General features: G+C 43.9%; 1 long non-coding RNA gene across 1 annotated transcript; it reads right to left on the minus strand.

Annotated features, from left to right (window-relative positions):
• Nucleotides 1–4891: 4891 nt before the first annotated feature.
• Nucleotides 4892–24453, minus strand: LOC135577118 (uncharacterized). The gene is made up of 3 exons (XR_010468708.1): nucleotides 24134–24453; nucleotides 23343–23665; nucleotides 4892–6568 (listed from the first exon to the last, which is right to left on the minus strand). It is a non-coding gene; the product is annotated as an uncharacterized LOC135577118 (long non-coding RNA).
• Between the last annotated feature and the right edge of the window lie 2802 nt (nucleotides 24454–27255).

The following is a 27255-nucleotide window of genomic DNA, read 5'->3' on the forward strand; positions in this document are numbered from 1 at the left end:
GGTGGTCACTTCATCTCCTCCCTGTCCTGATGGTGCACCTTGAGTTGATGTTGGCCCTGTGCCATCATCTGCTGCACGGGTAGACTTTCTAGTGACTTTCTTACAACCAGCAACTGATGCTGATATGGGTTTACCATCATCTGATTTATTTCCAGAGTCTGAATGACTGTCACAGTGGTTACAGCAGCAACACTGACCAGTGTGTGAAGAAGGGGGGGCTGCCTTGTTAGCCTTTGAGGCTGGAGAAGTAATGTTATCTGCAGCGACCTTGGCAGAGGAACTCTGCAGAGGAGCTGTAGCTTCAGCCTGCGAAGCCGCCATTGGGGGGGCAGTGGCTGCAGTGGCAGCTTTTGCTGTTTTGCTCTTTCTCGAGCGGCTCGGAGTGCTTCTTGCTAAAGCTTCCGAAGACACACCGCAAATCTCAGGACAACAAAGAGATGCAAACCTCCTGTTGAATGCCATTTCTCTTAACAGAAGCACAAACTGACACACATTCAGCAAACCAGATAACACCATCACAGTTCTATCAAAACTCCAAGGATATTCAAAGTTCTCTAAAACATTTGTGAACTGTCCTAGCGAAAAAACGAAAGTATTGTTAGTCAGCCTTTCTAAAGATTCGCTCGACCAATTAGCAAACACAGAGCCGTACTGCTCTTTAATCTCTCCTGGAGGCTTTTCAAGGTAAAGCAGAAGTGAGTAGAAATTCATTAGCAGCTGCAGTATAATGAAATAAACCAGTGACAAACCACACAGTATCATCATGACCATTGTCCAGTTCCTTGTTGTTATATAATGAATACTTCGATTTAAGAAGAAAGCCCAACACAGATATGGAATCAGTGAGCACAATGTAGAAAATAACTGATGCAACTTATGCCATAACATCTTTAAATCAATGTAATTCACTTTGCCTTAATACAACTAAATAATATCCAAAGCAAACGGACGCGCGAGTATCACAACTCTATGAGTTGGCACCGTGCCAAGAAAACTGAAAGGTACGTCAGAGCTGTAGAAAAGCCAAAAATCTTCAAATTTACCCCTTTCTTGTTGTCCCTGTTCGGGCGCCAATTATCTGTCGAGGATTAAGATTGCGGGGTGACAATAAAACCCTGGCAGATGTATTGTTAACCCCCTCTCCCCCTCCCACACTTCCCCCTCCCTCTCCCCCCTTTTCCACTAAGGAGAGGCGATTGGGAGGAAAAGAAGCACAGAGTGAAGAGAGTTGGAAGAAATTAAAGATGTTTTACTAATGCTACTAATAAGAATAGAGAAAATAATACAAAATATACAAAACCAATCTTGAAAGTCTCAGCAACTGCAGAGCCGGCACCTGAAGTCCTGGATTAGACTCTGCAGCCAATCGGAGCTGGATTCAGTCTCTCACTAGGCCTCAGTTCGCAGGGACGACTAGCAAGGTCCTCTCCTAATGTCAGCCATAAGCAGAAGGGAAAAAGGAAAAGCACACGAGATCCTCGTGATCTCTCACTTTTATATGAAGTATTCACGTGAATGGGATGTTATACACAGTTGGTCAGTTTCTTGCTCACTTGCTTCTCGTCGCCCCTCTCGCGAGATGTCCATCCGTGCTTATCAATAAGTTTGCATTCCATTGCTAGGTTTACCAAAACATGTGTCTGGTTCTCCAGGAAAATGCAGTTAATATGAAGGCTTTAGCTGACAGGCAAATTCACTAAAAGAGATACTTGTTTTTAACAAAACCAGGACATCAAAGGATCAAAGAATGGTCTGAGTTGGAAGGGACCTTAAACATCATTTAGTTCCAATCCCCCTGCCATGGGCATGGATACCTTCCACTAGATTTGGTGGCTCAAAGCCCCATCCCACCTGGCCTTGAACACTTCCAGGGATAGGGCATCCACAACTTCTCTGGGCAAACTGTTCCAGTGTCTCACCACCCTCACAGTAAAGATTTTATTCCTAATATCTAATCTAAACCTACCCTCTAAGAGTTTAAAAAAGTTACCCCTTGTCCTATCACTACAATGCCTGATAAAGAGTCCCTCCCCATCTTTCTTATAAGCCCCTTTTAAGTACTGAAAGGCTGCTATAAGGTCTCCCCTGAGCCTTCTCTTCTCTAGACTAAACCACCTCAACTCTCCCAGCCTTTCTTCATAGAAGAGGAATCACAGAATCACAGAATGTTAGGGATTGGAAGGGACCTCAAAAGATCATCTAGTCCAATCCCCCTGCCAGAGCAGGAACACTTAGATGAGGCTACACAGGAAGGTGTCCAGGCGAGTTTTGAATGTCTCCAGAGTAGGAGACTCCACAGCCTCCCTGGGAAGCCTATTCCAGTGTTCTGTTACCCTTATCGAGAAGAAGTTTCTTCTCAAATTTAAGTGTTCTTGTGTTCCAGTTTGAACCCATTACCCCTTGTCCTACTGTTGGTTGTCACTGAGAAGAGCCTGGCTCCATCCTCATGACACTCACCCTTTACATATTTGTAAACATTAATAAGGTCACCCCTCAGTCTCCTCTTCTCCAAACTAAAGAGACCCAGCTCCCTCAGCCTTTCCTCATAAGGGAGATGCTCCACTCCCTTAATCATCTTTGTTGCCCTACACTGGACTCTCTCAGGCAGTTCCCTTCTTGAACTGAGGGGCCCAGAACTGGACACAATATTCCAGATGTGGTCTCACCAGGGCAGAGTAGAGGGGAAGGAGAACCTCTCTCGACCTACTAACCACCCCCCCTTCTAATACACCCTAGGATGCCATTGGCCTTCCTGGCCACAAGGGCACAGTGCTGGCTCATGGTCATCCTGCTGTCCACCAGGACCCTCAGGTCCCTTTCCCCTACGCTGCTCTCCAACAGGTCATTCACCAACTTACACCAGAACCTGGGGTTGTTCCTACTCAGATGCAAAACTCTACACTTTCCCTTGTTATATTTCATTAAATTTTTCCCCGCCCAACTCTCCAGCCTGTCCAGGTCTCACTGGATGGCAGCACAGCCATCTGGCATGTCAGCTGCTCCTCCCAGCTTGGTGTCATAATTCCATCCCTCTCATTATCTTCATGGCTCTCCTCTGGACTCACTCCACAGTTACTCCTGGGGAGATTCCAATTGAACACAAGAGGGAAATTTGTCATGATGACAACAATCAGCTATTAAAATAATCATGCCAGGGAAGTGGTGGATACCACAACATTGGACACTTTTAAGTTTCAGCTGGAGAGGGTGCTGGGCCATCTTGTCTAGACCATGCTTTTACCAAGAAAGGTTGGACCAGATGATCCTTGAGGTCCCTTCAAGCCTGGGATTCTATGATTCTGTGAAATTAAATTAATTTTCCCCAAGTCAAGACTTATTTGCCCATGCAGGTAAGTGGTAAGTGATCTCCCTGTCTTTATCTTGACCCACAAATTTTGGCATATGTATTTCTCCTGTTTCCTGGCCCTGTCCCACTAAGGTGGGGGAGTGAGTGAACCACTGTGTGGGAGTTTGGCCTTAAGCCAAGGTTAACCCACCACAGTATGACATATCCACCATTCATTATATTTACCAGAACTCCAAAAGCAAAAGTTATTATGTAATGATTAGAAGAGCAAACTTTTGGAGAGGGGAGGAGGACAAAGTATTTGTGGAAGATGCACTCTGTCCTCCCCCCCGCCCTCAAAGCAACAGAAAGTTCTAGGCTGATGGACCACTACAGTCATGCACATGCCCCTTGGTTGACAGACAAGGCCCTTGACCAATGAAATTCCTTGGTTGAGAGAAGTTTCTGGACCACTACCATAAATAACCACAACTCATATTCAACTAGGGTATAAATGGAGCCTGCTGGAGACCCCCTTTGAGTTGGTCTTCTTCGAAGTGGTGGGTATGCAGTTGAAGACTCTCCTCCTTAGACTGACCCCTGATCTAAGGAATGCTCCATGGGGACTGAGATACCTTACTAACTTGGTAAGCAACCTGGATACCCTTGAGAGTCCTCACTGATACAGAGTGGGAAGATGCTCATTTTGAATCATCACTCTAGAGTTTTGGGATCTGATCTCTTTGAGTTTGGATGTTTTAATTGGGACACATAATAAACTTGTTAGAGAGGTACAGTTGACTTTCACAGCGCTATATATGGTGGAGTCCCTAGCGATTTTCTGAGCCTCCAGTTATTACAGTGATGTTGCATTGAGCTGGTCTGCTTACTTGTTACCGCAAGTCAACTACATTGAACCATCTCTTCACCTGGCAGCTTTAGACAGCTAATCCTTGCCAGCAGGGAGTTGTGCCAGTGCTTGTTTAAATGGTCTGGCAAAAGAGCCCACAGTGCAGTGTCTGCACTTCAGTGCTTAATTTGTCCCTGTGGTATGATGGGCTGAACACTCCTATGACAAAACAGTTGGGGGAGGAGGAGGGACTCAATCAGATGCTGCTGCACAGCATACATCTGCAAGAGATGCTTTGAGTAATCGTTGTCAGCTAAACAGTTTCATGTCAGTAATCATGAGTTGGGGCTGTTGCCAGGGAGGTTGATCATGTTATTCAGAGGCTGGTGACATCCAGAGACAAAAGAAAGGCAGTGAGAGGGTGAGTTATGGATGTCTTTGCAAAACATAATCATGACTTGGGAGGGTGAAAGAGACAGAGGTACAGCACTGAACTGCTTTCCTCTTCCCTTCTGATCTGCAGTACATGCTGTGTCAGACATTGAAATGAAAGAAGCCACAATTCCCTCAGATATTTGATGAATTTTCCTTGTCTTATGTGATGGGTTTACCTCGGCTGGCCACCAGGTGCCCACCAAGCCACTCTATCACTCCCCCTCCTCAGCAGTACAGTGGGGAGAAAATAAGATGAAAAAGAACTCGTGAGTCAAGATAAAGGCAGTTTAATACAGAAAGCAAAGGCCACACATGTAAGGAAAGGAAGACAAAAACATTTTATTGTCTACTTTGCAGCGATTAGGAATGACGCATACCAGGACGCAGACAGAAATTCACGCAGAGGCAGAGATCTTGTTCAGGAAGGAGCGCAGAGCCTGGCCAAGCAGAGAGCTGACCTAGGCCTAGGCTGCCTTTATTCACCATTGACAATTTATAGGATTTACAGGTACAGGCCTGGACTAAGATGTTTACAAAAAGGTGCTTTTCCACTGATTGTTGTTAAGAACACACTAAACTCATGTGATGTTTGTCTCACTTGCTTTTCCACTCATTCACAGACCAGGCCCAAGGACATTCACACATCCCATAAACTTGGGGGCGGTTATCCGGCCCAAGATACCATTCTCACGAGTCTGGGCTATAACTTTTTACAATTACAAGAAACGTACTTCAAAGTAATCTGTCCAATGCCCTTTATATATTATTATTTTAGTATTATGTCTTTGACTGTCCAGATGGTCATGTTAGTATTGATCTTCCTTTATCATCCAGGTGGCTGGAACTGCACATCTTGCTTTCCCACATCTTTCCAACATTTTCCCCTTTTTTGTTTTAAACATCAGGTTCTCAATGAGCGCAGTAAGGACCCTGGCTTTGTTCTTCTTTGCATTCTGTATCATTCTGCAGATGATTTGAAGGACTACAAGAAAAAACATCACACAAGCATATCCAATTCCCACAAAAACCCATATATGCAGATTGAGAGCTGAAAATGAAGTTTTAGGGTCTAACCACTTTATGCTATTAGATAATGTTAGTAATTTTGTCTTACAGTCCTAATTTTTACAAACTATGTAATTATTTTGCACGGTACTGGCTAAATCCTAAATCAGCCCTTGCACATTAGCTAAGAATGTTATTTTACTTCATATCACTCATAAACACTATAATTCAATTTCAACGGTATTACACATACTGAGCACTCTGATAACAGAAAATACAGGTTCAGATATCAGCTAAGGAGATTATTTAAATACAATATCATAAGAATAATGAGGATCCACAATGTGCATGTATTCACTCACAAGAAACAAAACTAGAGGCCTTTTACTTCAGGGTACTCACAAGAAACAGTCACTCACTCAAATAAAGAAGTGAGGTGTCATTAATCCCAGTAAGTTTCCTTAGACGGTGTTCCTGTCTAAGGAAAGCACTCCAGTTTACAGACCCGCCGCTCCGAGAAGACCACTCAAAGGGGGTCTTCGGCGGGACCCCTGTTTCATTGTTTGGCCAGATGTGGCTGTGGGCATTACAACATAGTCCAGAAGCTTCTCAGCTAGTCTGGGCACCTCCTTTGTTAAGCACCCTGTCAATTGACCGAGGGTCCCACCCCTCCTGACCCATCAGTTGGTAGAGGTGAAGTTTATTGACAGCACCTTGGTACCATTCTAGGTGTATATATGTGGGGACAGGCACAGTGGGGCACAGAAGGTGCTAAAGAGCCATCAATCTCCTCATTGAAAGCTCCAGATTTCAGGGGAATGTGTACTGCCTCACAATCCAGCCTGTGACCACAGTCATCTGACAAACTACTTTGGAGTGTTAGTACAGTCACCTCTTGCCTCCAAAGTCAAAAGGGGGCATTCTGTTGGTGAGTTTGAATGCCCACGGTGGATCATCATACCTAATGTGTCATTTTCTTGTTGCAAATCAACCTACAATAGAACAGAATAACACAAATTACAATCATTACAGTTATTAACAAATATTGGAGAAAGCTGGTTAGCCGTACTAATAAGGAAAACAAATGCATTGAAAGTTTTTTCGCCAGTTAGTCCCCAGTCCAAATAATGTAAATCTGTATCATTCTGATATGCTAGTGCCTCTTCCTTTGGTCCTGTTGGAAGAAGAACACAAGCATATCCCCTTTCCCAGGTGATTAACTCTACAGGCCCTTGCCACTGACTGTTGTGCAGGGGATCCCGGTATAAAACCTTTGGTTTCTGAGATAGTGAATCTGGAACATGGAAGTGTTTTTCCACTGCTGCAATAGAGGAGGGAGGCATAGTACGATTCAAAAAATTTAAAGTATATGTTGCATTGTCTAATTGTTCCTGAGGCATCATATTCCCCCTTTTTTGTTTTAATAACATCTGTTTCAATGTGGAATGTGCTCGTTCAATGATAGCCTGTCCAGTGGGAGAATGTGGAATACCTGTGACAAGCGAAACACCCCATTGCTGTAAAAAGTATTGCATGGATCTAGCAGTGTATCCAGGACCGTTGTCAGTTTTAATCTGTTGTGGCACTCCCAGCATAGCAAAACAATGGGTCCAGTGACGCTGAACATCTCTGCTTTTCTCACTTGTATGCGCAGATGCACAAAGCATACCTGAAAAAGTATCTATAGAAACATGTACATATTTCAAATGGCCAAAAGATGAAACGTAACATCAGACTGCCAAATGTCATTAGCTGAGAGTCCGTGACGGTTAACTCCAAGGGAGGGTGAGCTTGTAATCAGACCTTGACATTCCAGGCAAGGGCGCACTATGTCTCTCGCTTGCTCGAGAGTGAGACCACCTTTTTTAAGGCAGCAGCATTCTGATGGAAGAAAGCATGTGAAGCCCTGGCAGACTGGAAACGGACTGTAGCTACAGTATAAAAATCTGCAATTGCATTGCCTTCAGTTATGGGACCTGGTAAAGTTGTATGAGAGCGTATATCATCCTTTATCATCCAGGTGGCTGGAACCGCACATTTTGCTTTCCCACATGTTATTTTCCAACACTACTTCCAATCAGCAGGTAATATCCAGTTACTTCCTTGGAAGTAGGGCCTCAGAACATGTAGCACTTGTTTTGGAAGACCAACATCTAAACCACGAATGCCCCACCCTTCCTCCTCTTTTCTCTGAGCTTTTATTTTTGAGGCAGATGTCATGGTATGGAATATTCCTTTAGTCAGTTTAGGTCAGCTGTCCCAGCTATGTCCCCTCCCAACATCTTGCCCACCCCTATCCTTCTGGCCTTTGGGGAAGAGGAGAGTTGGAGAGACAGCCCTGGAGCACTGCTCAGCAGTAGCCAAAACATCTGTGCATTATCAACACCTTCCTAGCTACAAAGCACAGCACTATGAGGGTTGCTATGGCAAAAGTTAACTCCATCCCGGCCAGACCCAATACAGCTATAGTTATCCCAGGACTATAAGAATGTCACTTCTTATATAGGGAATTGACAATTAACTAATTAACACTTAAAAAACTAACACTTGACACTTAAAGGACTAACCCTACCCCACATCACTAAAGACACTTAGAGAGCTAACCCTTTAACCCACATCACTATTGCCTAGCCTTGCTTAACTCTGTGTAACTTATTGTACGAAAAACAGGACTTCACTGACGCCTTGCAAAAATAATAATCCTTGGGTGCATCCTTGGTGCATCCTTGGGTGAACTAGATTACAGAAACTTGGGCACAGGACAGGAGATATGCCAGTCTCAGCAGTCTGAGACCTAACCAACTCATCACACTGGACCAAAGGTGACCGTGTACAGAGAAAGAGGACCCGGGTTCACGATCACTGCGCACCTGCAACCAGGAGGAGCCAGAGGTGGAGACTCTGGAAATGGTCTTCCGGAACTCATTGTAACAAGAACCGCCTTCTCGGGGACAGGTTATGAATATGTATAGGCATTCCTAAATCTTTCATGAATATGTAACACTTTACTGCATTTAACCAAGCTCACAGGTACTGTAATTTTATACACGCATTAGGTGAAATGATTCCCCGTGTGTCCGGCATCGTAAATAAATACATACCTTCTTTATAACCTCAAGGGCTGTAAGGTCATTCCGCGCCTCATTTTGGCGAGCCAGCCAGGAGGGTGTTCTGCTTGCCTTTTTGAACAATTGGGAAGGGATGTCTTAAGCGCGCCCCGAAGATTTTTTTCAGAAAGATCTCCAGTCCCCATTTTTCATTGCAGAAGCAGACAAAAGACCTCTGGCCATGATAGCGGATAAGGTATGTTGTATTAAATTTAATTTAAATGCATTTAATTGCATTTGGTGGCGAGCCATTAAGGCGTGGAGAGGCGTCTCACGCGTGGCCACAGTTCCGCAGTGGGAAAAGGTACCTGGGAAATGGGGTGAGTTGCTGTCTGTTTGTGGGTACAGCCGCTAGCGATCTTGGGGGTAGATCGAGCAACTCCGCGATTTCTGCGTCTCGATTCCGAGAGCCAGGATGGACTTTTGCTAATGACTAATTTTGCTGTTAGAGGATGTAGGAAGGCAGCTAGGATAGCCAAGGCCTCCTTAGAATTACAGCTGGCGAGAGGGGTCAAGGACAGCAAAAAGAACTTTTTCAAATACATAGCAGATAAAACTAATACCAGAGGCAATGTAGGCCCAACGATGGATGGGGTGGGTGCTCTGGTGGCAGAAGATACACAGAAGGCAGAATTACTGAATGCCTTCTTTGTCTCTGTCTACTCCGCCGGAGGCTGTCCTGGGGAGCCCTGTACCCCTGAGACCACGGATGAAGCCAGGTCAATGGAGGAGTTTGCTTTAGTCGATGAGGACTGGGTTAGGGAGCAATTAAATAGTCTGGACATCCATAAATCCATGGGTCCAGATGGGATGCATCCGTGGGTGCTGAGGGAGCTGGCTGAAGTCATTGCTGGACCGCTCTCCATCATCTTTGCCAAGTCTTGGGAAACGGGAGAGGTGCCCGAGGATTGGAGGAAAGCAAATGTCACTCCATTCTTCAAAAAGGGCAAGAAGGAGGACCCGGGTAATTATAGACCGGTCAGCCTCACCTCTGTCCCTGGGAAAGTAATGGAACAGCTTATACTTGGTGCCATCTCAAGGCATATCAAGGATAAGAGGGTTATTAGGGGCAGTCAGCATGGCTTCACCAAGGGTAGGTCATGCTTGACCAACCTCATAGCCTTTTATGAGAATGTAACAAGATGGATGGATGATGGCAGAGCGGTGGATGTGGTCTACCTTGACTTCAGTAAAGCCTTTGACACAGTCTCCCACAGCATCCTCACAGCTAAGTTGAGGAGGTGTGGTCTAGACAATAGAGTAGTGAGGTGGGTTGCAAACTGGCTTAAGGAGAGAAGCCAGAGAGTGGTAGTCAATGGTGCGGAGTCTAGTTGGAGGCCAGTATCTAGTGGAGTGCCTCAGGGGTCAGGACTGGGGCCAATATTATTCAATATATTCATTAACGATTTAGACGAGGGAATAGAGTGTACTATCAGCAAGTTTGCTGATGACACTAAGCTGGGAGGGGTGGCTGATAAGCCAGAAGGCTGTGCTGCCATCCAGCGGGACCTGGACAGGCTGGAGAGTTGGGCGGGGAATAACCTAATGAAATTTAACAAGGGCAAGTGTAGAGTCCTGCATCTGGGCAGGAACAACCCCAGGTTCCAGTATAGGTTGGGAAATTACATATTAGAGAGCAGTGTAGAGGAAAGGGACCTGGGGGTCCTGCTGGACAACAGGATGACCATGAGCCAGCTCTCTGCCCTTGTGGCCAATGGCATCCTGGGGTGTATTAGAAGGGGGTTGGTTAGTAGGTCGAGAGAGGTTCTCCTTCCCCTCTGCTCTGCACTGGTAAGACCACATCTGGAATATTGTGTCCAGTTCTGGGCCCCTCAGTTCCAGAAGGACAGGGAACTGCTGGTGAGGGTCCAGCGTAGGCCAACGAAGATGATTAAGGGAGTGGAGCACCTCCCTTATGAGGAAAGGCTGAGGGAGCTGGGTCTCTTTAGTTTGGAGAAGAGGAGACTAAGGGGGATCTTATTAATGTTTATAAATATATAAAGGGTGAGTGCCATGAGGATGGAGCCAGGCTCTTCTCGGTGGCAAACAATGATAGGACAAGGGGTAATGGGATCAAGCTGGAACACAAGAGGTTCCGCTTAAATTTGAGAAAAAACTTCTTCTCAGTTCGGGTGACAGAGCATTGGAACAGGCTGCCCAGGGAGGTTGTGGAGTCTCCTTCTCTGGAGACATTCAAAACCCGCCTGGACATGTTCCTGTGTGACCTCACCTAGGCGTTCCTGCTCCACCAGGGGGATTGGACTAGATGATATTTTGAGGTTACTTCCAATCCCAAACATACTGTGATACTGTGATACTGTGTTACTGTGATACTGTGAAGGGTAATGCAGAAATCTCTTTTTTCAGTTGCTGAAAAAGGTGATGGTGAAAAAGGAATAATTGGCCTATAACTTCGTGTTATCTTTTGTAAGTGCCCGGGCATTCCATGCATTCCATTCTAAATCGTAAAGTAACTCTTAAATCCTAAGACCAACCAGCCGAGCTGTGTGAGCTGTGTGAGTGTGTGCTACTTACAATAATTGCTGTTTATGGTGGTATGCTTTAGCATGTGACCTGTATAAAGCAGAAGATGAGCTTAAAACACCTTGATTTAAGTCACGTGACATATGAGTTAAAATTACAGTGCGCACGATGTAAGAAAGTATATGCAGATATGTTTTTCACCCTCCGAAATCAGGGACATAATAACAAAATGGGAACCGGTTCCGTTAAAATACTAAAATACCATCTTGCTCTTCTTAGGATGCATCCTTACACATTAGAGAAACTTAGTGGGGAAACCTGATAAAAGAAAGTTTGAAACAATATTGTATTCACTTGTGGTTGGAATGTGGGGCTATATCAATTAGTGGCAATTAAATGTTGTTCTGCAGAACTTGGAAAATAGGATGAGATACAGTACTTTAAGATAATTTGCTTTTATTGTTATCTAATAATTTGGGGACCAGGAAAGGATTTAAGTTGTTAAACTCTGATCTGTATTGAATTTATGTGCTAGTCGGAGATATGGAAAAAGAACAAACTAAATGTTATGATGGATGTGAGCTTGGGAGACTGTATTTAAAAGTGGTTTATAAGTGGCTAGAATATGAACTGAATTGGATCTAGGAAAATAGAAATAATGGACTTATGTTTAGTATGCTGTTTTTCTGACATCTGAAAAAAGTAAATGGGACTGAGGAATGTAACTATCACGGAGCTAATTGTAATTGCATATGAAGTGTATTATGACTGAAATTAAATGGGGAAAAAAAGAAAGCGAAATATCCCAGGCCTGTGTTGTAACATAAATCACAAGCCTGTGCTAAGCTGTAAAATAATCTCAACCTCCCCTGTCTCCGTGGCCTTGCCTGTGTTTAAACTGCAGCAAGGAGAGAAAGAAAAATATATAGAAAAAAAAAAAACACTGCTAGAAGCGGCAGAGGGGGAAGGAGGTGGGGGAGGACAAGCTGTATGCCTCTCGGGGTAGCCTGACACCTGAAATGGTGCGAGCTCCCCTAGAGAAGTTATAGTAACTGAGGGCAACAGAAAGTAGAAATTTGGAAATGTTGTTAGATGAAGCTTGGAGAGTATTCAGTAACAGGGAAAAGGAAGATTGTTGAAAGGATAAGAAAGTATGGAACTGAAGAGGTTGGAAGGCTTTGGAAGCCTTTAGAGAGAGGTCAGTATATATATTGGGAAAATGAATGTTGGGGAAGGTACAGAGGAAGTAGGCAGAGAGAGAGACGGACAGTAGCAAGTTTTGAAAAAGACTGATGGGAACCTGGAATGAATAGAAACAAATGGAATTTTGGTGGATTGACAATAGGTAACAATTACATAGTAGGTAAAGGGAGTTACGGGCCAAAGTGAAAGGGCATATTTTTGTGAAACTTTGAAATACAAATTGGGTAAACAAGTAGATATTGATAAATTTCTATATATGTCAAATTCCTTGAAACCTTTTTGGGAGAAATTTGTCGGAACAAATGGATGCAGTAATCAGATTCAAAAAAAGGAGAAATTACTCTGGAGGTAAATGATCAGCAATATATGAAAATAATGGGCTTGCTTTTAGCAACTGTTCCCACAGAAGGCAAGATTAATGAAGCAGTCGTGAACCAAGTGTATCCCGGGATATAGACTACTGATGTACCTGGAAGGGCAAAAATGCTGTACCCGTCGAGGTAAAAATCAAATATGGAGAAAAGCCGGTAAGGATAAAACAATGCCCTTAGAAAAGGGAGGACAGGGAAGGAATTCGACCAGTAATAGAGAAATTAATATAAATCGGGTTATAAACAGAATAACAAAGGACCTCTACCCTGTGGTAGCAAACACCTTTATGACTGTATTAACTCTAATTTGATTTGGTTTACTGTTTTAGATTTAAAAGATGCCTTTTTGCCTCTCTCTCCGTGAAGCCAGCCAGACAATATTTATGTAAAACCCAGCTCATATGGATGGTGTTGCCACAAGGATTTAAAAACAGCCCGACAATATTTGGAAATCAGCTCACTAAAGATCTTGAATCTTGGGAAGCCCCATCTGATGAAGGACAGATGCAACAATATGTGGATGATCACTACCAGGACACAGAAGACGTGCATAACCTGAACTGTAAGTTTATTGAACTTTTTGGGGCTCCAAGGATACCAGGTATCACAGAAGAAAGCCCAGATGATACAGCAACAAGTAACTTATTTGGGCTATGAAATTAGTGCAGGGCAGAGGACCCTGGGACAGGCTCGAAAGGAGGCTGTATGCCAAACTCCAAAGCCTCAAACTGTAAAAGAATTACGGACCCTTTTTGGGCATGACAGAGTGGTGCCGGTTGTGGATTTATAATTATGGATTGTTTGTCAAGCCATTGTATGTAACAGCAGCCACAGATCAGGAACATCCGCAATGGAATAAAGGAACTACACGAGCCTTTGAAGAACTTGGTAAGGCTTTGATGACAGCGCCTGCTTTAGGACTCCCAGATGTGAGTAAACCATTTTTTTCTTTTCTCTCACAAGAAGCAGGGTATACTGGCACAGGATATTGGCCCGTACCAATGAGCAGCGGCCTATTTCTCCAAACAATTAGATGCAACTGCAAAAGGGTGGCCTGGATGCCTGCGGGCAGTTGCAACAGTGGTACTGAACATACAGGAGGCCTGGAAATTTACCATGGGTCAGAAAATGACTGTGCTAGAATCCCACACAGTGTCTACAGTTCTAGAAGAAAAAGGGGGACATTGGCTTTCCCCACAAAGATTTCTCACATATCATGCTAAATCATCATCACTAACATTGTCAATCCAGCTTCTTTCCTCAGTGATAACATTGGAAAAAGCGCTTCATCATAATTGCCTGGAAGCCATCGAAGCAACATACTCCAGCCAACCAGATCTAAAGGACAATCCTATGGAGAACACTGAGAACTGTTTTACGGACGAAAGCAGCAATATCCTGAACGGTGAAAGGCATGCTGCTTATGCTATAACTACTAGCCATGAAGTGATGGAATCTGGACCTCTGCCTAAAAGTACTTCAGCACAAAAGGCAGAAATAATCGCCCTTCCCTGTGCTCTGGAACTAGCTGAAAGTAAAACTGTGAACGTTTATATGGACTCTAAGTATGCTTTCAGGGTCCTGCATGCGCACGGAACAATTTGGAAAGAAAAAGGACTCTTGAACTCTCAAGGCAAATACATCAAACATGCAGAAGAAATATTGGCAGCTCAACTTCCTAAGAAGGTGACAATCACGCATATCAAGGCGCACCAGAAAGTGAGCTCGGAACTGGAAAAAGGAAATGAGCTAGTGGACAGAGAGGCAAAGCTGGTGCCTAAGCAAAAGGTAAAAGTAGAAAGTGCCCTAGTCCCCGACGGGCAGGTTATTTTAGAAGGTAAGCCAGAATATACTAAGGAAGACTGAAAACTTATAGATTTAGAGGAATCATATAATGAGGAAGGGTGGGCTCACACCCCACAAGGGAAAACTTATTGTTACCTCCTATTTAGTTTGGCCTTTAGTAGCAGAAGCGTTATAGAAACATTTGATCAAAAATAGTAACTACAAATTTGTATACTACTGTAAGACAGGTGACACAGCAATGCGATCTTTGCCTCCAAACTAATCTTAAGAATATACCTAAGCCAGAAATGGGTCAAATTGGGAAAGGAAATGGACCTGGGCAACAATGGCAAATTGATTTTTCAGAACTCACAAGAAAAGGGGGGTGCTGGTATTGGTTGGTACAAACTGATACCTTTTCAGGTTGGCCAGAAGCACTCCCTGACAGAACAGCAAAAGCTCGGGAGGTAACTAAAACATTAGTACAAGAAATAATACCAAGGTTTAGAGTTCCAGCTGATATATCCTCTGATAAAGGGCCACATTTAATTTCAAAAATTGTACAGCAAATCAGTCAGCACGCCGGAATAGACTGGCAACTACATACCCCTTATCATTCTTAATCCAGTGGCCAGGTAGAAAGAAAGAAAGAAAAAATGAAATGAATCATCTAATTAAACAACAAATTTTAAAACTGGGGCAGGAGGTGAATTTGGCTTGGTCTCAATCTTCACCTTTGGCCCTCTTGCATATGAACAAGTTCAAGGGCAAAGGAAGGGTTGAGTCCTTTTGAAATCCTGTATGGAAGACCCTATAGTGTACAGAAGGGGATGTCTGCACAAGAAGGGGATGAAATTATGACTTGTTATATGGTAGTATTGGGTAAACAACTTAACAAAATTGGGAAACGTGTTTGGAACTCAGAGTAGGGGTCTGGATGGGTCAGTACATAACATCCAACTGGGAGATTATGTGTATGTGAAGTCTCTTGCAGAAAAGGACTTTGGAACCACAATAGGAAGGTCCATTTCAAGTCCTCCTGACATCCTTCACTGCTATCAGGATTAAAGAACAGAATGCCCGGATTCATCATTCTAGAGCGAAGAAAGCCTGCAAAGCACCATGAAGGGTAACCCAGGCGCAACCTGGAAAATGGTGTTTCTTAAAGTCATAACCTTAGCACACGGGTGGGACGAAAATTGGCATGAGCAAGATCTGAATAAAACCATGGGGGGATGCTTTAAATTGGTGCTTTGGAATCAAACCCATCAGAGTATATATATTACATTGCCCACTTCTGCAGTAGAGAGCTTTAAATTTGTAGTAATTAACCAAAACCTTTCTGAAATTCTATCAAAGAAATTAGGTTATGTCCACCTTGACATGTTTTGGTCCTTCTGGACCTTCTGAGTAACCCTTTGATCCCTGTGGTCCTTTTGGTCCTTCTGGGTGACCGGCCTGGGTGGCACTTCCTACCTCAGCAAGAAGAAACCCAAAAGAGAAGACAAATGCTACAACTGCAGTAAGCAGGGTCACCACGCCAAAGAATGCAAGCTCCCGTTGCAGCCCAGAAGATGCCATTTCTGCCGGAGCACCAGCCATATGGTTGTCAGCTGCCCCAAAAGAGCTCAGCAGCGCAGTAGACAAACACCAGGAGCATGACTTTTGCATTAACATTAAAAATCTGTTTAAGGACAGAGATGGGTTTTCTCAGGTAGAAGTAGCCTTCTTACCTGTGGCCAGACAAAACATAGATAAAGAATCATCACATTAGTAAAAGAATTTACTAACCTTTTAGAAAAGGGGGGGATGATACAGGGAATTGACAATTAACTAATTAACACTTAAAAAACTAGCACTTGACACTTAAAGGACTAACCCTACCCCACATCACTAAAGACACTTAGAGAGCTAACCCTTTAACCCACATCACTATTGCCTAGCTTTGCTTAACTCTGTGTAATTTATTGTACGAAAAACAGGACTTCACTGACGCCTTGCAAAAATAATAATCCTTGGGTGCATCCTTGGTGCATCCTTGGGTGAACTAGATTACAGAAACTTGGGCACAGGACAGGAGATACGGCAGTTTTAACCAACTCAGCAGTCTGAAACCTAACCAACTCATCACACTGGACCAAAGGTGACCGTGTACAGAGAAAGAGGACCCGGGTTCACGATCACTGCGCACCTGCAACCAGGAGGAGCCAGAGGTGGAGACTCTGGAAATGGTCTTCCGGAACTCATTGTAACAAGAACCGCCTTCTCGGGGACAGGTTATAAATATGTATAGGCATTCCTAAATCTTTCATGAATATGTAACACTTTACTGCATTTAACCAAGCTCACAGGTACTGTAATTTTACAAACGTATGAGGTGAAATGATTCCCCGTGTGTCCGGCGTCATAAATAAATACATACCTTCTTTATAACCTCAAGGGTTGTAAGGTCATTCCGGGCCTCATTTTGACTGCTTTTGGGGTTTTGGTCATTACAGGGTGTTGTGGTTTAACCCGAGCTAGCAATACAACCACAACAGCCGCTTGCTCACCCCCTCCCCCACTCCCAACAGAGGAGAGAATCAAAAGGGAAGGGAGAAACTTGGATTGAGATAAACACAGTTTAATAAAATAACGAAATAATAATACACTACTAGTAATTATATATAAAATAGAAATAGAATATAAAAGATACTCAAGGCACTTCCTCACGAACTCTGTCCACAACTGAGCAGGCAGTCCCAGCAAGCCGTACATAGTCCTAAAGCAGATCCCAGAGAGAGAGAAGAGAGGAAAAAGGCAGAAAAGCCTACATGCCTCTGCAAAATGGCAATCAAAACCTCGACAGGTAATTGGCATCCAACGTGGGGCAGAGAAAGTGTTAAAATTTGGCACTAAAAAGGTGTAAATTTGGAGATTTTTTGGCTTTCCTACTGCACTGATGTACCTTTCAATTTCCTTGGTATGGTGCCAACTCACAGAGTTGTGCTACTCACAGGTCTGTGTGCTTCAGACATTATCTAGTGGTATTAAGGCAGAGTGAATTACATTGGTTTAAAGATGTTGTGGCATAAGCTGTATCAGCTATTTTCTACATTATGTTTGGTGGTGCCTTATCTGTGCTGGGCATTCTTTGTGAATCAAAGTATACATTATATAACAACAAGAAACTGGACAATGATTATAATTATACTGTGTGGTTTGGCACTGGTTCACTTCATTATACTGCAACCACTAATGAATTTCTATTCGTTTCTGCTTTACCTTGAAAAACCTCTGGGAGAGATAAAAGAGCAATACAGCTACGTGTTTGCTAATTGGTCAAGAGAATCTTTAGAAAGGCTGACTAACAATACTTTTGCTTTCTCGCTAGGACAGTTTGAAAATGTTTTAGAGAGCTTTGAATATCCTTGGAGCTTTGAGAGAACTATGATGGTGCTATTTGGTTTGCTGAATGCGTGTCAGTTTGTGTTACTGTTAAGAGAAATGAGGTTAAATAGGAGGTTTGAGTCTCTTTTTAGTCTTGAGACTTGCGAAGTTTTGGCAAAAAGCACTCCTAGTTGCCCGAGACGAAGCAAAACAGTGAAAGCTACCACTGCAGCTGCTGCCTCCCCGATCACAGACACCATGGCTTCACTCTCTCAAGCTACATCTCCTCCGCAAAGCCCGGCTGCCAAGGTCGCTGCAGATAATGCTACTTCTCCAGCCTTAAAGGCTAACACAGCAGCGCTTCCTTCCTCACACACTGGGCACTGTTGCTGTTGTAACCATAACAACGACTGTGATTATGCCAATGCCAGTGACAGTCATTCAGACTCTGGAAATGAATCAAATGATGGTGAGCCCATATCAGCATCAGTTGCTGGTTGTAAGAAACTCACAAGAAAGACTACTCGTGCAGCAGATGATGGCACAGGGGCCACAGGGCCAACATCAACCCAAGGGGCATCATCAGCGCGGGGAAGAGAGGAAGCGACCATGACTTGGTCCTTTTCTCCGGGTGAGCTGAGAGATCTGCGAAAAGACTTTAGTCATCGTGAAGGCGAGAATATTGTAACCCAGCTGCTTTGATGCTGGGACAATTGAAAAAAAGACATCGAATTGGAAGCTGGTGAAGCAAGGCAGCTTGGATCTCTGTCAAAAGATTCCACCATTGATAGAGCAATTTCAAAAGAGCCTAATGCCACTACCCTCTGAACCCGACTCCAGCTATGAAAGTAAGATTTCCCTACAAGGAAGATTGTATGTGCACATTAGGGAAATGGAATACTATGGAGAGAGGTACTCAGTTCCTGAGAGAATTAGCTGTGTGAGAGATCATCTATTTTGGACCAAACAACCCACAGGACACAGACCCAGATAGAATCAATTGTACATGACCTCTATGGCACAGATTTATACAAAGTGCACCACCTGCATATGCTAAGTCATTGGCATCAATGGTCTGGTCAGCTGGAGGTAGACAAAGGATTTCTCACGTGATTGAGCAGCTCTGGGACTTTGAGGACAGCCTTGCTGGTTCTCTATGGGCTTGTGTCTCTGCTGCTGCTGGAGTGACGCCAACTCTATATCGAGCATTCAAGACTGATTTTGTATATTTTGTATATATATTCTCTATTTATTAGTAGCATTAGTAAAACCCTTTAAAACCTTCCAACTTGAAGTCTCTCTTCCTTCCCTCTTATCTTCCCTATCATCTTTCCGATCTAAAGGAAGGGGTGGCGGGAGGTAGGAGGGTAACAGGGAGCGTCTGCCACGGTTTATTGCCACCTTGCCTTAAACCTTGACAGATTTGACTGGCGGTCTATACAGGGAAATGAGACCATACGGGGAGATATAAGAGAAACTGTGACAGGTTTTATTGCTGCCGTGACTCAGATTTGCATGAGAAATTGTGACAGGGTTTGAGTGAGACGGGCTAAGACCGGTATCTGACAATTACTGTAAACAGCTTACCAGTGAGTGTAAGTGAGAGAGCATCAGACTTTGATGTGCACAGTCTGAGTTTGAATTCTCTTTTGGGAGGAAACTTAGGGAAACGATAGATCTGTGTGATTTACGGATCATAAAGCAGACTGTGGTTTGAGTTTGTTTTTGATTTTAAAGGATGTTGTTGCAAATCTATTTGGATTTACTAATGCCTTTTTTGGGGTTAATTCTTCTAGTTAATGTTTTTGTGCAGAACATTTGCTTTGAAAGTAGGGATAAACTTGTTATAATAGCTTTGGTCCTGGGTTGTGTGGTGACCCCGACGTGATCCTGCATGAAGAAGGATCTCGCATGAAGAAGAGACAACGGTGAAGCTGTGACAGCTGAAGACAAGCTGTGTAGACGGAGCCCAGTACAGCTGATAGAGCAGCAGGGGGGAGCTGCCGAAGATCCGGATCCTTGAAAAGACACCATGCCAAGAGTAGGTGAGCTACCGGGAACTTATCTAAAGAAGAGGGTGTTATATTATCTACATGGAAGCTGCTTCTGAAGAAGCAGGGTGTTAGCCTTCCGGAATTGACTTTAAGAAAAATGTTACTATGGGGCAAGATGCAAGGTTTAGAGGTGTACGGCGATATAGCGGAAGATTTGGTGAGGAGGTTGTTTAAATGTAAATAGACTCAAGTGACTTGCACCTGTCTGTAGAAAAAGCACATACATCATACTAATTGTTTTACTGACATTTGGCATTAGTTGGCAGTCGCTAGAACCAGCCATGCTGTGGTTTGCAAAAAAAACGGGGACAGGGGAGGCCTCGAGCGTGACTCCCCAAATTCCGGGATGGCCCAGTATGGAGTGCTGGGCTCCCGTGGCTGCTATCCTGTCCGAATTCGCTTCGCCGGAGGCATGGCCTCAGCTTGATGATGGGGCGGTGATTACCCCCCAGGTAATTCAAGAAGCTATGCTAAAGTTTCCATGGAGAGCGGCATCAACTTCTCGCAAATTAGCAGGGAGATTGGGATGGTTATTTGTCTTAGAGCTGTTGATCGTGACATTGTTGCATTGCAGAGTAAAATAAGAGAATTGGAAAAGGAGGTTGAGATTTTACAGGATGCAAAGGCGATCACACAAGAAGTAATTATTGTTCAAGCAAAGCGGTGCTATGAGCTGCAAGATAATGTAGACCAGTTGCTAGCATGTATTGCAAAGGAACAAAAGGAAAAATATGCCGAAAGTGAGTTTTTGTGTTCTCAGGTTTGTGCTCTTACCACAAAACACTCTTGGAATCCCAAGGAATGGGATGGAAATATTTGGAGTGAATCCTCAGACTCCAATATTGAGTCTGAATTTGATCCTGACTTAAATGGCAAGGAGGTGGTGGGAGCATAGCCCCCCATACAAATGATGCTGCAGCAGGAACAAGCACATGAGGGGGGCAGATCATGCGTACTCACTTTCCGAAGGAGTTAATGGCATTTTCAGAGAGATCTCAGCAGACGAGCGGGGAAGGAATTCCGGCACAGATTTTGCCAGCTTGGGATAGTGGAGCTGCACCTATCCATTTATTAGCAGATGAAAAAGTTTTCTTAAGCCCTATAGGCAATGATGATCAGATACAACAATGATATGCTCAGCTGCAAACTGTCAGAGCTCTGGACAGGCAAGATATTATTGCACCTATGCTATATCAATGTTTGTGTGCAGCAGTCTTAACAGCATATGCTGAACCTGTTGAACCTGTGTTGTCCTGTGGAAACTGGTGCACAATGGAGGAAAGTATTTATTTAGTGCAGCAGATGGGGGTGGTGTATGCATTGATTATGGGATCTGATTCGGACAGGGTAGCAGTGACAAGTGCTACAGGTAATGCAGGCACTCTAGCAAATGCCTTGAGGGGAACTGGGGCTGTAATTTCAGGACCCTCTGTTTGGGTGGTGGATAACGGAAATCTGGCAAAACTGAAAGGAGTTACAGCACAGGTGATGAGAACACTACTGTGGAATGATTTAGTACAAGCTGGTATCCCATGATCAGAAATAAGTGGGATCATACCATCAGAAATTTTTTGCTGCTTGCAAAAGTTAATGTTTGTGCAAAAAAGCCAACCAGCCCTAGCCCCTCTGCCAACACTGCACCCACCCTCCACCTCACCTGCCACCTCAGTGCAAGACCAGTTTGCCTTTACCTGGCAACGAAAGCAATATACTTGCTGAGTATTGCCTCAGAGATACAAACACAGTCCCTCCGTTTGCCGCCAAATGATAGTAGCTGATATAGCACTATGGTCGGGTACTGTTACTGATTGCCATGATACTGATGATCTATTGATTACGGCAGTGTCACAACAAGAAACTGAAGCAGCTGCTGAATTTTTGAAGGTGCATTTGCAGAACCAAGGCTGGGCAATTAATCTGACGAAAACGCAGGGCCCTAGTGCTACTGTACTATTTTTATAAATAGTTTGGCATAGGCAGCTTAGAGAAACACCAGATAAAGTACAGCACACAGTCCAGCAGTTTTCTGTACCACCTGCAATAAAACAATTACATGTCTTTTTAGGATTTTTAGGGCATTGGAGAATTTTCATCCCTACATCTTCTGTGGAGGAAGATTCCCCTTGTGAAGGGTTAAGAGCAGAGCACAATGAAGTTGATTCATTTGAGTCTCAAAACAGTAAGGAAGCAGACAATATGACTTCTGCCGAGCTGCATGCTCAAGCTCTAAATGTGCATCTAGCTTGTGGACATGGATCAGCTTATGCTGCACACACATGGAACATTGGTCACAATCAAACCCCTTTGCTGTTATATACTTGTAAAACATGCTCACATCATTGTGCTGCTTGTACACAGCTACATTTAAGGGCATGGGGAAAGGTAAAATGGGGTCAGTGGGCCTTGAATACCTGTCAGGTTGATTATATTGGCCCTGTACCCCCATCTAGGGGGTGGCAATATGTATACACTTCTGTGGATACTGTGTTAGGACTGACTACCGGGGAAATGGAATTATTCACACCAATGGATTGTGAAGTGGGACTGCAGACTATTGATCTAGATGTGAAAATCCATATGATTCCAGAGAATGCTGTATGGTTTTGTACCCTGACTTCTCCTCTTATGTTACATCCTTTACTAATATCAGATTCTTGAGTTCTTCTATTTCAGGTATCTTCAGTGAACACCTGTGTTTTATCTAGAGGAGACAGCACTGGAAGAATGTTGGTGTCACAGAGTCAACATCCAACTGAAGTCCAATCTGAAAAAGTGCAGGCCACGACTTTCCAGTCTGTGTAGGCAATTAACCCACAACAGGTTGTTAAACCCAGAGTGCTACCAGCTGAAGGAGCTGGAGCAGCAGCGTATGTATTACTGGAAGGTGACAACCCCCATAGCTGTGTTACAGAATTGTGCTATGCTAAGAGATTTTAACACTAATGTTTCTTATTGTTGTTTCTCTGAGTAGGTAGTAGCTGCAAATGCTGCTTTGATTTTGAAGTCATGTATTGCTTCAACACAGATGATGAACTAGCCAGCATGGAAGACAACATCTTGTATCTTTGGAACTAATGCCTGGCTGAATGACTCGTTTAATTCCTTGGCAAGATGAATGGGACACCTGATTATTGTAGAAATACGTTTTTTCCTTTTTCTGTATGTGTTTATTGTGTGCCCCTGTAAATTGCTCTCTGCTACACCTCACAAGCCCAAATGAACAACTCTGGCTTTGTTGGCCCCAGCAGAAGCGAGTCACATGAGCGAGGGGGTGGAATGTATGGCGATATAGCGGAAGATTTGGCGAGGAGATTAGTTAAATGTAAATACGCTCAAGTGACTTGCACCTGTCTGTAGAAAAAGCACATACATCACACTAATTGTTTTACTGACCTTGTGTGCTTGATGAGTAAAACCTCTGTGTTAGATAACATAGGCCTGTGAGAAACTCCAGGTACCTCATCACTATGTATGAGATTCCTGCTTTGTTGTGAGAAAGAGCAGGAAGCTGCGCCTGCCTTGAAATACAGGCGAGCTCAGCAGGCCCAGTGATCTTCCAGAAGGGCTGAACTTGACCAGCGCCTGCATCCCCGCTTCTGTCACCTCTGCCTGGGAGCTTAGGTGCGGCTTCGGAGATCCCCCAGTAGAGAGGTAACTAAAATAAAACTTGCTCTTTGCAAATGCATCTGTGGCCGGTGGCTCTTCTTGCGACGTTCCTGCATATGCGTACACAGAGGTTAATACAGTCACAGCATTTAGTGTGTCACAATGGATGGACTTGAGAAATAAACTGTTTGATAATGCTACCCAAGGGTCCAAAGAAGCAACTGAACTGTTAACAACATGGCACTTGTTATTAGAGACTTTGAAAGAGTTAAAAGAGTAACAGGATCAGGCAGAGGCAGCGGAGGGGGATGGTCTTCCTGGCTCTCCTGGGACAGATTCGGAGGAAAAGGCAAGATTATGTACTATTCCGAGCCCCCCTGTTACTAAGGATTCGTCAACACTGCCCAAGTCCGTGTTATCTGATTATATGGATAAGGGTACGCGGCACTCTATTGGAAAGTTAAAAGGCATAGATGAGGAGCGTACGTATGTGCGGCCCCGAGATCAGGCAAAAATTATGAAAGAGTCGTATACGTATGTGTGGCCCCGACATCAGATAAAAGCCATGAAAGACTCACATGAAAAAGCAGCGTTGGGTTATATACGATCTCAGGAGGGGCCCCCGGAGCACCGGTCAGAGTAGTGCATTCAACCGACTGCGTTGCCGTCATCAGTCACGGTTCAATCATCTGCGCCACCGCCAATAATTACAGTTCAATCTTCTGCCCCATTGCTATCAGTCATGGAAGGAAAAAGTGGACATTTTTCTTTCCTATCCCCCCTTGCCTAGAGATTCAGATGAGGAGGATTTTCCTGTGGTGAGCCAGAGCGAGTCCAACAACGTAATTCCCATAAATTCGGGTCCCTCTAACCTGCCCCCTCCCCCTTCCCGTGCTGCTGCAGAGCAAATTCCTGAGGGTGGGGGTGGAGCTTCAGAGCATAGACCGAACTTTCCAAAAAGCTGGGATTTACCTCCAGCTTTGATTACAGTTAGACCGCAGGACCCTGTACATTTTTGGAAAAAGGTGAAGGCTAAAGCTATGGAAATAGGGGACTGGGATCTATCAGAAAATATATTGGTTTCTTCCCCTGTTACCAAGCAGCCACTTGTTGAATCTGCTGGATCTATGGCGTTTCCTGTAGTATATCATAATCCTGCAGGGAGGGAGCCCCACGAGCACGTTCCTTATTCCTGGAATTTGCCAAAAGCCACTGCCCAGTACGGCCCTAATTCCCCTGCGGTTATGCAGCTGTGTGACTGCTAATCCTGAAAATCAAAGGTCTACGGTGAGACTTTATGTGACCCTGGCCCCACTGAACTTGTGGGGGAGGGATTGCTTAGGGCAGTAGGGAGTACGGATAACTACGAATTTTTAGCAGGGGTCACTGTGATGCAGGGTGTTTCTCGGCCCACTTTAGCACTAAGATGGTTAACTGAAAGACCAGTATGGGTCGATCAATGGCCCCTTGCTCAGGAAAAACTTACAGCCCTGCAATCTCTTGTGATGGAACAGCTAGCTGCGGGACACATAGAGGTCTCACATAGCCCTTGGAATGCTCCTGTGTTTGTTATCAAAAAGAAGTCTGGAAAATGGAGATTATTACATGACTTATGATAGGTTAATGAGGTTACGGCAACTATGGGAGCTTTGCAACCAGGTTTACCTTCTCCTACAATGATTCCAATGCAATGGGAAATTGTTGTAATAGATTTGAAAGATTGTTTCTTTACTATTCCTTTAGCAGAACAAGACATGGAAAAGTTTGCCTTTACTGTTCCATCTGTAAATAATGGAGAGCCAGCAAAAAGGTATCATTGGAAAGTGCTGCCACAAGGGATGAAAAATTCACCTACCATATGTCAATGGTATGTGGCAAAAGCTCTGAGTCCGGTACGTACTTTGTTTCCATCAGGGTATTGCTATCATTATATGGATGACATCTTGTTGGCCGCAGCAATGCCACAAGAATTAGGTGAAATGGAAAATAAGGCACGTGAGCCATTAAATCAGTATGGGCTGGTTGTTGCACCTGAGAAGGTGCAACGACAACAGCCATGGCTTTATTTGGGCAGGAAAATTTTGGATCAGATGGTGACACCACAACCTATATGTTGGGCATTGGCTCAAGGAGCATGGACATGAGTCCACCAAGCAACTGTACGAGCAGAGCCCATTTTAGTTGACATGAGTAGGCCTCAGTTAGCATGAGTCTGGTGTAGCATAGTGGAAAAGTACTGAGCGGTTGCTCTCTGGTCAGCTGAGTGTTTAGATAAACAGGCTGGGGAATTATCTCTAGCAGGGTGAGGAGGTTGCATTCCAGAGAAACCACAAGAAGGTTGAGCTCATTATGTATACTATCCAATCAATAGAAGACGAGTAGGCATAATTATTGTATACTATCCAATTAATAGAAGACGAGTAGGCATAATTACTGTATACTATCCAATTAATAGATGACGAGTATGCATAATTATTGTAAGTCTTATATAAACCAGCTTAGTGCATCAATAAAGTTGAAGTATGCTTTATCACTCATATTGAGTCGGCTGCATTTCTTCCTCCGTCCGCTCGGGTCTGGAACTCTGATGGAATTTTTCTCTCGGCAATTGGCGCCCGAACCGGCGATCCGAAGCGGCGGATAGAAGCAAAAGGCGCCGGGAGAGCAGCGACCGGCGGGCAAGAGCGACCGAACACTGTGCTGCGGTGTGTCGTCTCCGAAGCCTGAACCGACTGAAGTTCGCCAGTGCTGGGCTACAGGAAACAAGGGCTGCAAGAGGTCTCTTAATTTAGCAAGAGGTACCGTACTATAATGATGAATAACGGAGAAATAGATTAAAAATGATGAATAACGGAGAAATAGATAACAGAGAAACGGATTAAAAGTGATAAATAATGGAGAAACGGATTAAAAGTGATAAATAACGGAGAAACGGATTAAAAGTGATGAATAACGGAGAAACGGATTAAAATGATGAATAACAGAGAAATGGATTTAGAAGTAGCCCTAGATTTATTACAAAGCTTTTTAGAAAAGCGAGGGGTTAATCATAGTTGCGTTAAACAGCTAGCTGGTCTAGTAGCAACGGGGAAAAACTAAGGGGTGTTTTCAGGATCCTGATTTATTGTTTGATGAAGGAGAGTGGAGGAAATTGGGGGACGTGTTGTGGGATATGGTCATAGACGAGGATAAAACAGCTAAGAAACTGATGAAACCGTGGAGGGAAGTAATTAATAATATTAAGCGTCATAAAGTGGAAAAGAATTTAGCCGCGGTAGTTTCACAGAAACTCGGCAAAATGGAGCCTTCCGCTCCGCCGATGGAAACGGGCATATCTGCGTTATCAGCGAAGAACCTTAAAAGACTATTAACTTGGTGCAGAGGCAACAGGTATCCTGCTGACTTGTCAGGAGTTTTTCAAATAGAGACTTGGAAAAAGATGGGAACTGTGTTGTGGAAGGCAATTAGTCACCGCGAAAGATATATTCTCGGCCTTGTAACCATCTGGAAACTGATAAATACTACAGTGAAGCAATTAAAACCTGAAAAGACTGTTACGAGCATTAGTGACTCAAAACTTGAACTTTGGGACAGTATGATGAGAATGCTAACAGACTAATATACCAATTGTCACTCTGATCAAGAAAATGCAGGGAATGAATTTAAGGCCATGATCCTTTTGTCATATATGTACCATTTG

This window comes from Columba livia, chromosome W (assembly GCF_036013475.1).
Source record: "Columba livia isolate bColLiv1 breed racing homer chromosome W, bColLiv1.pat.W.v2, whole genome shotgun sequence".
Classification (NCBI taxonomy): Eukaryota; Metazoa; Chordata; class Aves; order Columbiformes; family Columbidae; genus Columba; species Columba livia.